Source organism: Gouania willdenowi, chromosome 8 (assembly GCF_900634775.1).
Source record: "Gouania willdenowi chromosome 8, fGouWil2.1, whole genome shotgun sequence".
NCBI classification, from domain to species: Eukaryota; Metazoa; Chordata; class Actinopteri; order Blenniiformes; family Gobiesocidae; genus Gouania; species Gouania willdenowi.
This window is the reverse complement of record NC_041051.1, coordinates 32,898,830-32,909,520: the sequence shown is the minus strand read 5'-3', so window position 1 is coordinate 32,909,520 and position 10,691 is coordinate 32,898,830. Positions and strand designations below refer to the sequence as shown.

Below are 10,691 nucleotides of genomic sequence, written 5' to 3'. Positions count from 1 at the left end.
ATTTTTGAGTGATTTTGTTGTCGTTTTGTATATTTCTGGATCATGTTGTGTTATTTTGTCATCCATGTGTTTTTTAGAGACATTTTGTGTATTTTGTGTCGTTTTGTTGATTTTCTCTTGTTTTCTGTGTTTTGGAGACATTTTCCCTCCAGTGTTCGTCATCTGCTCTACATGATTATCAGAGGAGTAAATAGTACTGATATACAGTAACTACTCAAGTACTAGTACTGTTACTGGATTGAGATTATACTCAAGTACTAGGAAGTCATACATAAATACGCAAGTACTAGTAAAAAGTATCTCAATGAAATAGTTCTCGTAGTAAAAGTTACTAGTAGCTTTCACTCCCATGTTTAATGTTCTTCATTTTGTACATTATTCTGTCATTTTGTGTGTGTTTGGTGTCATTTTGTGTTTTTGACTCATTTACTGTCTTTTTTCTGTAATTTAAAATTTTTTTTGGAGTCATTTGGAGATTTTTTTTTTTTTTCTATATTTTTGTGTCATTGTGTGTTGTTTGTAGTCCACGTGTGTATTGTAGTCATTTTGTGTATTTTTGCTGTTTTTGTTGATTTCTGAACTCCAAAACTGATAAATAACCTGCATTCTATTCTGTTTATGGTGCCGTGCATTACGTTTAATCTGATTGGTTGGTTATGATGTGATGTATTAGGTTTAATCTGATTGGTTGGTTATGATGTGATGTATTAGGTTTAATCTGATTGGTTGGTTATGATGTGATGTTTTAGGTTTAATCTGATTGGTTGGTTATGATGTGATGTATTAGGTTTAATCTGATTGGTTGGTTATGATGTGATGTATTAGGTTTAATCTGATTGGTTGGTTATGATGTGATGTATTAGGTTTAATCTGATTGGTTGGTTATGATGTGATGTATTAGGTTTAATCTGATTGGTTGGTTATGATGTGATGTATTAGGTTTAATCTGATGGTCAGCTATAATGTGATACATTTGATTGTTTTCTGGTTATTTAATTTATTTTGTAGTTTCAAAATGTCTTTTAAACATTTTAAAAGATGGAAATAATAATTGACTCATGAATTGTTGGGTGTAGAAATGTAACTAGTAACTTTACTTATTTTAAAATGTACTTAAGTACAAGTAAAATTACCGATGGACTATAAATACACTCAAATAAAGTAACTGATATACAGTACTGTGTGTACTTGTAATCTATTACTTTCACCTCTGCTGATTAAAAACACAGTTTGATGTTTGAGTGATAAACGCTGTCCTGCTGCTACACAGGTATACGTTAGTCCAGGATTCCCTCTGGACTAAATATTCTCTCCCTCTATTAATGTTCACAGATAATTTGTGAAAAGGAAGCACGCACAGGAAGGTCAGCCAAGCATCGCATCGTAGGAGCCAAAGCAGAAATCTACAGGACTACAATTACTGGGACGGAGCGAAGGAGAGTGAGTGACAGGTAGGGAATAATTCATATCAATCACCTGCTGTATTATGGATACGTGTCTGCTGGGAGGACACAGCACGGTCACTTATCCTTCTTCTTCTTCTTCTTCTTCTTTTTCTTCTTCTTCTCTTCCTCTTCCTCTTCCTCTTCCTCCTCCTCTTCCTCTTCCTCTTCCTCTTCCTCTTCCTCTTCCTCTTCTTCCTCTTCCTCTTCCTCTTCCTCTTCCTCCTCTTCCTCTTCCTCTTCTACGCCTGGTAATTGTCTTATTTTCCTGACAATAAAACATAATTAAACACAGTTTCTGAGAGAAACGAGGTTGATTTTAAGCGACTTTGACTAGTTTTAAACGTTGTCATAGTTCTCTCTCGTTAACCAGCTGTGCGTGTTTTTGACTCTTTTTTTTTTAGCGTTTTTTTTTTATGTCAGGACAATTTTTATCACAGCAGAATCACAAAAAAACACGACTTTTCTGGTCATTTATCAGAGCATAGTCGTGTGATATATCGTTTCAAAGGTAATTCAACGTAGATTACGATTTTACGCACAATTTAATTTGTTTTACTCGAGTCATGTGACTGAATTCTCGGGAACGTGGTACGTGCTATAACCTATTTTCATCACTTTTTCTTGCCATATTTTTGCTCCTTTTAATGTATTTTTGCCAAATTACTTCCATTTCTGACACTTTTACATCACATTTTAATGCACATACTGTATAAACCCTTTCCACCTAATGTCACATACTGTATGTTGACCCATTATTGTCACTTTGAACCTTTTCACCATATTTCATGATTATTTTTTTATTTTTTTAACCACATTCACAATGTGTTATGCCCATTATTTGTCAGTTTAAACTGATTGTTACTATTTCTTTCACCCTTTTCTACCACTTTTAAGCCCATATTAACACTTTGAACCATTTTTGCTACTTTTTTTGGTCCATTTTTCTAAGTAAAAGGTTGAAAACCACTGCTCTACTAATGTAATCCTGGGTTGCTTCTGAGTCCATGTGACTCATTAGTTATTAGTCAAGCTGATCAGTGAACGTCTGACAGCAGAAACCAGACAAGGACGGACAAGCCCCCGCATGGAGGCTAACGTTGTCGCATACGCTAATCATAGCAGCTAAAGCCACAGTGATGAGGATAGGATATATTTTTATTTTTGAACGTATGAATTAGTTTTCAGTGGGAAACACTGTCTGCTACAGAGAAATGAAGATTGATTATTCGGACTTGACGTCTCCTTTACCAAACGCAGGCAGAACGGAGGCCTTTGAGGAATCAGGGATCACTCGCTGCTCATTTTCTTCATCTGACCTTGTAGCGCCAACACATCAAAGGCTGTCAGTCAAAGCGTCTCGGCAACCGTCTTTGTTTCCTGGCGCTTGTCGTTCTCCAGAGGAGTGGGAATCCAGTGATTGGACGCTCCTGGGCAGAATGCTCCACTGTCCTCCTTTTCTATTGAATTGTGGAACCGCCTCCGGCTAAGGTGGAAGGAAGGTGAGAAAACCAAACCCACTTTAAAAGTTTGGGGGACTTTCCTAAAGAAGTGTGAGGCAGGCGTACGGATGATGGAATAACTCCTAATCACCAGTTTAACATCGTGACCTTTAGGTGACTTTTCTGTCCGACTTGGAAATAAATTCTCCTGCTTTTTCCCGCGTGAGGAATTACAGTCGGTAATTATTCCTCAGCGCTGTCTGTTCCTGTGCTTTAGATTAAAAAGATCTTACATGTTCTCCATTTTTTCTTTCTGATTATTTATACATTCCTGTACACATGGCTCCACCTTATTTTGAAATTATGTCATTTTGTGTGTATTTTGGAGTCATTGTCTGTGTATATTTATATATTTTCCAGTAATTCATTTTTGTATACTTGTTTGTCATGTTTTTGTAATTTTTGAAATTTTTTACATTGATAAGGTTATTTTTTTGTATATTTTGTGTGTTTTTGGTGTAAAAATTGTCGTTAAATGTATTGATTGTTGTTGTTTTGTGTGTTTCAGAGTCATTTTTCTGTATTATTTTTTATTTGCAGTCATCTTTTGTTGTCCTTTTTGAATTTGTCATTTTTAAGTTTTTGTGTACATTACAGTCATTCTGTGTGTATTTTTGGATATTTTCCAGTAATTAGTTTTTTGTATATTTGTGGTTGTCTCATGTGTTTTTTGTGGTTAAAAATAATACATATAATGAAAATAAATATCTTCAGTTTTTGGTTGTTTTTTATGTTTTGTGTAATTTTGGTGTATTTTTGTACATTTGTACGGTTATCTTTTTTTGTATATTTCTGGTTGTTTTGTGTGTTTTTGTGTGAAAAATTGTCATTTAATGTATTGATTGTGGGTGTTTGTGTGATTTTAGTGTTCCTTTTGTGTGTTTCAGAGTCATTTTTCTTGTTGTTTTGTTTTAATTTTCAGTAATTCATTGTAGTCATCTGTGGGTTTTTTGTTGTCCTTTTTGAATATTTTTCTGTAATTTCGTGTGTTTGTTGTAATTTTGTGTGTTTTTGTGTACATTTTTTAAGTCATTCTGTGTGTATTTTTGTATATTTTCCAGTAATTTGTTTTTCTTTCTTTTACGTTTCATCTCATTTTTTACAAATGAGTTTTAGCCTACCAAATGATTTAAATTTAAATAATTAACTCGTCTTGTTTTCACGTCTTTATCTAAAGTGGTCAAATTTGTAATGAAAATTCATATATCAAATATTAGTTAAATAATTTAAAACATATACATAATTAGATAATGTTTACACTACTACTACATTTATATATAACACATTATTCTTTTTTTATGATAATTTATCACAAAATTAGTTCTTACAAAAGTTTTGATACAAATTTGTGTAATATTTATATCACATTGTTCCGCCCCTTTACCCTCTGACCCTGCTCAGCTAACACCGCTACGTGCTAAGCTAACCCAAGCATATGGGATCGGTCTGCGGTGTGGAGTTCTTTCATCGTCTTAAAGAAAGTTTTAAAATGTATTGTGTCACCAAAGAAGATCTTAAAGGGGACATATCATGTTAAATCCACTTTTTTAGCCCTTAAATGCATTTTGTTGTATATTTAGCGTGTTTAGAAGTACAGAAAAGTTCAAATTAATCTCTTCAGGTGCTCCGTAGATATCTTTATATTCTGTTTTGCTCATATTTTTCAATCTGTTTTGATTTTTCTATTCTCTATTACGTTTTTTGAACTATTACATCACAGTATTTGCAGCAGAACTGCCAAATTAGTTCATCAACTCCAGGCCCAACACTTCGAGCAATCCGCCATTTTTATTTCTGGCTTTTATTTTGTAGTCCAAGCTCCAGGATGCAGAAGTTACGAGAGGATAAGTCAAATGTTGGGTTGTTGGATGTAGTAACCCACACGCTTCATTACACCGTCTCCCAGCATCAGAACCTTTTCAAAGTGTCTGGTTGAGTTTTATTTTTTATAGAAATGTACCACATCTGTGGATAAGGTCATTTTTGTGTGTGTGAAGCACTTCAATGATGACTGCTTCATCAACCTCCACCAGTATAAAGAAGGATTTACAGAAAGACTTGTCTGGTTGAGGGTTCAATTCCCTTCTATCTTTGGAGACGATGAACAGAGCACTTCGGTAAGCTGTAAATAACGCTAAAAAGTGTGATGATAAGACGTCCCTGTCATTGTTTTGTTAGCATTAGCATTAGCACCGTCTTCATATGTTAGCGCTGTGTGCTCGTTTTAGATCCTTGATGATATGGCCTACGTGGTTTAATTTAAGTCTAAAGTTTTCATTAGTCATTTCATTTTGACATTTTTGTCTCTGAAAAGACTGTATTAAAATGCATTTTGTGACGTTAGCATGGTGCTAGCGTTAGCTCGGTGCTTGTGTTAGCTCACTTGTTAGGGTTCTGCAGGTTCATCATCTTCATTTTCATCTCGCTCCACTGGGTCAGACTCTGACTGGAACATGTAAGGCTGGATGGACAAGTCTAACGTTGTTGACATTGTGTAAATAACGTGTGAATAAACTTTTTCTGCGCCGCTACATAATCATATCTCTTTTATCAAACTACAAAAATGGCCGAGCAGGGTGGAGTTGAACTGAGTGTCACCTCTGCAACCTGGAGAGGGGGCGGGGTGTGAAGTGTCTCATTTGCATTTAAAGAGACAGCACCAAAACGAGTTGCTCTTAGAAGCACATCAGAAAAGGTGTAGAAAAGGGGTGGAGCTATAAGAATGAGGAATTCAGACCCACGCATTGCAGTTCTGCTTTATATAGACCACAACTGTATGATTTATATGTAAAAAGGAAGGATTTAAAACCATCATATGTCTCCTTCAGACTCGATTAAATAAAATATAATTAGAGATTTTGTAACTCATTAATCTTAATTAGTCTAAATGAATCGCATAATAATATTTGACAATATATTCCCTATTTTTATTCCAGGCTACTGAACTCAAATTGTAATCTCCTGACATGTTTTTTGACTGTCAACTGCCAGTCTTCCTCAGAGGTGATATGCCTTGATGTGCCTATGTTGTGAACATCAAAGCCACAGCTGGCGTGTGACCCGTTAGTGGGGTCTGACTCTGTGACTCAGACACGTGGACGTTTGGGTCCAAAGATTCTCCACAGAGCCGTGTTTGTGTTGGTCACTGAAACCCCGCCTCAGATGTCCGCGTAATCCGTTGGCCGTGGGAATTTTCCCCGACGGCGCTCGGTCCAGAGTCAGTCAGCGGCGTCTGGCCGAGCGACTCCGACACCCCTCAGCAGTAGATCAAACATGGGGGAGGGGCCTCTCTGGGCTTGGCTCGGTTTCACATGAGCAGATCAAGGCCAGCGCAGTGTTTTCATTCCAGTTGAAATGGAAATGTCACATGGTTTCAAAGAGATTGTGTTGTTTTATTCATGTGTAATACCCTTTAAGTGTTGACTGGACCTGGGACTGCTCCAATACGCAGCTACGATAAGGATACAAAAAAAAAAATGTAGCGATACTGCACGGATGAGACGTTTGTGGGAAGTTTTTCTAAAAAAAAAAAACAATATTTCACATTTGAATCTTTTATCTCATCAGAATGTGGATGTCTAACTCTTATCTAGTAATTACTTTACTGATTGGCTCATTCAACATCAAGTCCCGCCTCTTTTACACAAACATGTCCCTACCTTAAAATTATCTTATAGTTCTGCTATAAATGTATTGATAAATAATTGAATAATTAAATCAATAAATAAGGTGTGGTTGAAAAAAGAAGTTTAATACTGATGCAAACAATAAACTGAAACGATTCCAAACAACTTTTTAAGACTTCAGTGATTTTCCACTGTTTCTACAAATGTGTCCTAAAACCTTCTAAATGTCCTTATTAGTAGATCTATGTTTAATAAAACACATTATTATGCACCATATTCATTTTATTTCCTTTTAAAAATAGGTCTACTTTACAGTTAGTTTGTGTTTCTTCATCTTGAAATCACGTGATTGATGATGTCACACGGCCCCACTGCCTGTAAACATCCCTTTCTATTAAAGTGAAACATTCAGCCTGATTTATAGATTATTTAGTAACTTTTTCAGTCAAAATAACAATTTGTGCTGCTTTTAGTTGCTCTAAATGATCAGGAAGAGTTGAAGATGTCGATGTAAATCTCTTTTGTTTACAGATAAAACCGTTAAATGACTTCCCTAAAGTCCTTAAATTCTCACGGTTTGTGTGTCTTCAACAGTCTGTGATTTACTCGCTAACTTCAGCCACCACAGCGTGTCAGCGTACTGTTTAAGAGAGAGTAAAGGTATCTTAGCAGAGCTCTTCTTCTCTGCTTCATTGTCTACTACCAAACCTCAGAGTTGGAACTGTCTCTGTTTTTATTCTTTTTCTGTAACAAAATAAATTTACATCGACATGTTTAACTTCTCCTGGTTTTTTAGAGCAACTAAAAGCAGCACAAGTTGTTATTTTGACTGAAAAATCTACTAAATGATGTAAAAATCAGGCTGAATGTTTCACTCCAATAGAAAACAATGGGATGTTTACAGGCAGTGGGGACGTGTGACATCATCAGTCACATGATTTCAAGATGGAGGAACACAGGCTCTAAAACTGTAAATTAGTCCTATTTTTAAAAGGTTAATAAATTAATATGGTGCATAATAATGTGTTTTATATTAGACATAGATCTACTAATAAGGACATTTAAAACATTTTTGGTTTTGTTTTGTTTTTGTTTTCTGCAGTGTAAATAACTGGTTTCTACAGCTAAAATAATTGATCAGTTTATCTTGATCATTTGTTCTGAAAGACGGCAGCAGTTACACAACAAGGATCAAACCATTGTGAGGCAGAGGATGGGGGGATGTAATATTTTTAAAAGTTATTATTATGATTACTTTATGCATTGGTTATATTATTAACTTTAAAGATCAGCTGTGCATTCATCTTAATCCATAATTCAGCTTTTTTTGAGGTTAGTGTGTATGTGCGTGTTTTGTCTCGACACTTATAATTTGATGATTTTGCAGCAGATATGGTCATACTTTATTGTTGAACCCTTCAAAGTAGCACATGCACTCCGCTCTGAGCTCACCTGGTTGTGTTTGTCGAGGCTAACTTTGTTTTAACTATGTTTATTCGTCCTCTTTCCAACACCTTCCAAAGCAAATGAGGAGAAATGTGCTGCAGACTTATTAACGCTCCCACAAACACCTTCTGTATCTGTGTGAACGTAGAGTAACGGCACCAAGATGCTTCTACAGAATCTAACTTTTAGGTTTTAATTCACTTCTAATGACTGTTCAATATTTAAAACACTCACTCCATCCGGCTGTAGACTTATCCTACGGGGGTCATAGAGGGCTGCAGTCCTGCAGGTTTTTAGGTTTTTAGTCCTGATAGTTTTTACAGTCATTTTGTGTCTATTTTTGGTGCCGTTTTGCTTATTTCAGCCATTTTTGTGTTTGTTTGCACAATACATTTATGTATTTTTGCTGTTGTGTTTATTTTTCTGTCATTTTTTGTGTGTTTATGGAAATTTAGTTATGATTTTGTATGTTTGTAGTTTTTTCTATGTTGTTGTTGTTGTCGTGTTTATTATTGTTAGTTTCAGTCATTTTTTTAATTGTTTTCCTTTAATTTTGTTGTAATTTTCTGTATATTTTAGGGAGTCATTCTGTGTGTATATTAGTCTATTTTCCAGTCATTTGTTTTTTGTGGTTGTCTTGAGTGTTTTTTTGTGATTAAAAAATAAAATAAAAAGTCTTTTTCTAATTTTTTCCTTTAGTTTAGTTTGTTTTTTTGTCATTTTGTGTATTCTGGGGTTCTTTTTGTATATTTTCTAATCATTTTTTTTGTATATTTGTGATTGTCGTGTGTTTTTTGGAGTAAAATTGTAAATTTATTTCTTTTATTCTTTATCAAATAAGTTTTTCCAACCAAGTATTTTAAGCATATTTAAATCAACAATTCACCTTGTTTGCACGTCTTTATCCTAACTTTTTATGTTTAGTGACAGTTTTTTAAATTCTTTGTGTGGTTTTGCTTGTTTGTGTTTATTTTTTGTAGTTTTTCGGAGGATTTATTTTAATTTGCCATTTTGTTTTATGTTTTTGGAGTCATTTTATGTTTTTGTTGTAGTTCTGTGTGTGTTTGTTGTAGTTTTGTGTGTGTTTGTTGTAGTTTTGTGTGTGTTTGTTGTAGTTTTCTGTGTGTGTTTGTTGTAGTTCTGTGTGTGTTTGTTGTAGTTTTCTGTGTGTGTTTGTTGTAGTTTTGTGTTTGTTGTAGTTCTGTGTTTTTGTCGTTTTGTGTGTTTTTGTTGTAGTTCTGTGTGTGTTTGTTGTAGTTCTCTGTGTGTTTGTTGTAGTTTTGTGTGTGTTTGTTGTAGTTCTCTGTGTGTTTGTTGTAGTTCTCTGTGTGTTTGTTGTAATTTTGTGTGTGTTTGTTGTAGTTATGTGTTTGTTGTAATTCTGTGTGTGTTTGTTGTAGTTTTGTGTGTTTTTGTTGTAGTTTTGTGTGTGTTTGTTGTAGTTCTGTGTGTGTTTGTTGTAGTTATCTGTGTGTTTGTTGTAGTTTTGTGTGTGTTTGTTGTAGTTCTCTGTGTGTTTGTTGTAGTTCTCTGTGTGTTTGTTGTAATTTTGTGTGTGTTTGTTGTAGTTATGTGTGTTTTTGTCGTTTTGTGTGTTTGTTGTAGTTTTGTGTTTTTGTTGTAGTTTTGTGTTTGTTGTAGTTTTGTGTGTGTTTGTTGTAGTTTTGTGTGTGTTTGTTGTAGTTTTGTGTGTGTTTGTTGTAGTTCTGTGTGTGTTTGTTGTAGTTCTGTGTGTGTTTGTTGTAGTTTTGTGTGTTTGTTGTAGTTCTGTGTGTGTTTGTTGTAGTTCTGTGTGTGTTTGTTGTAGTTTTGTGTGTTTGTTGTAGTTCTGTGTGTGTTTGTTGTAGTTCTGTGTGTGTTTGTTGTAGTTCTGTGTGTGTTTGTTGTAGTTTTGTCTGTTTGTTGTAGTTTTGTGTCTGTTTGTTGTAGTTTTGTGTGTTTGTTGTAGTTCTGTGTGTGTTTGTTGTAGTTTTGTCTGTTTGTTGTAGTTTTGTCTGTTTGTTGTAGTTTTGTGTGTTTGTTGTAGTTCTGTGTGTGTTTGTTGTAGTTTTGTGTGTGTTTGTTGTAGTTCTGTGTGTGTTTGTTGTAGTTCTGTGTGTGTTTGTTGTAGTTCTGTGTGTGTTTGTTGTAGTTCTGTGTGTGTTTGTTGTAGTTCTGTGTGTGTGTGTTGTAGTTGTGTGTGTGTTTGTTGTAGTTGTGTGTTGTGTGTTTTTGAGACAGACAGACACAGGAAAACAAGAGGAACCGTTTGTTTACGGGTCATGAATCCAAACTATAAAACTTCCAAACTAGTCTTTGTTTTGTCATGTTTGTCTTCTTTTATCCAATTAGGACTTGAACAAACTCACGTAAAAACATTGTACTTATATATTTCATGCAGTTTATACATTTTCTATTTCGCGATCAGTGACTTTTCTTTAAAGTGTTTTAATTGGACGACGTGTCAGCGTTAAACTGTTTGTACTTTGACGGTTCTTGGACTTTCACATAAGTTTAATTTCCTCATTATTGTGATCTTTCACACGTTAAACCTTCTTTTTATGGTTTCTTAAGAACATATCCTCTCCTGCTATAAACCGTTCTGCCATTATTTGAATTTGGGAGTTAATGGTTGTAACACTTTGACTTTATTTTCTAGTTTTCCTGTCAGATCCTCCACTAATAAGTTCACACTG

At 34.7% G+C, this 10,691-nt stretch overlaps 1 protein-coding gene across 4 annotated transcripts in view; it reads left to right on the top strand.

The window, feature by feature from the left end:
• Positions 1–1,332: 1,332 nt before the first annotated feature.
• Positions 1,333–10,691, top strand: part of rbfox3b (RNA binding fox-1 homolog 3b) — a 620,267-nt gene continuing 610,908 nt past the window's right edge. For all 4 annotated transcript variants that reach the window (XM_028454740.1, XM_028454741.1, XM_028454737.1 and 1 more), the window contains exon 1: positions 1,333–1,451. The gene's annotated coding sequence lies outside the window, so the exon portion shown is untranslated. The remainder of the gene's footprint in view (positions 1,452–10,691) is intronic.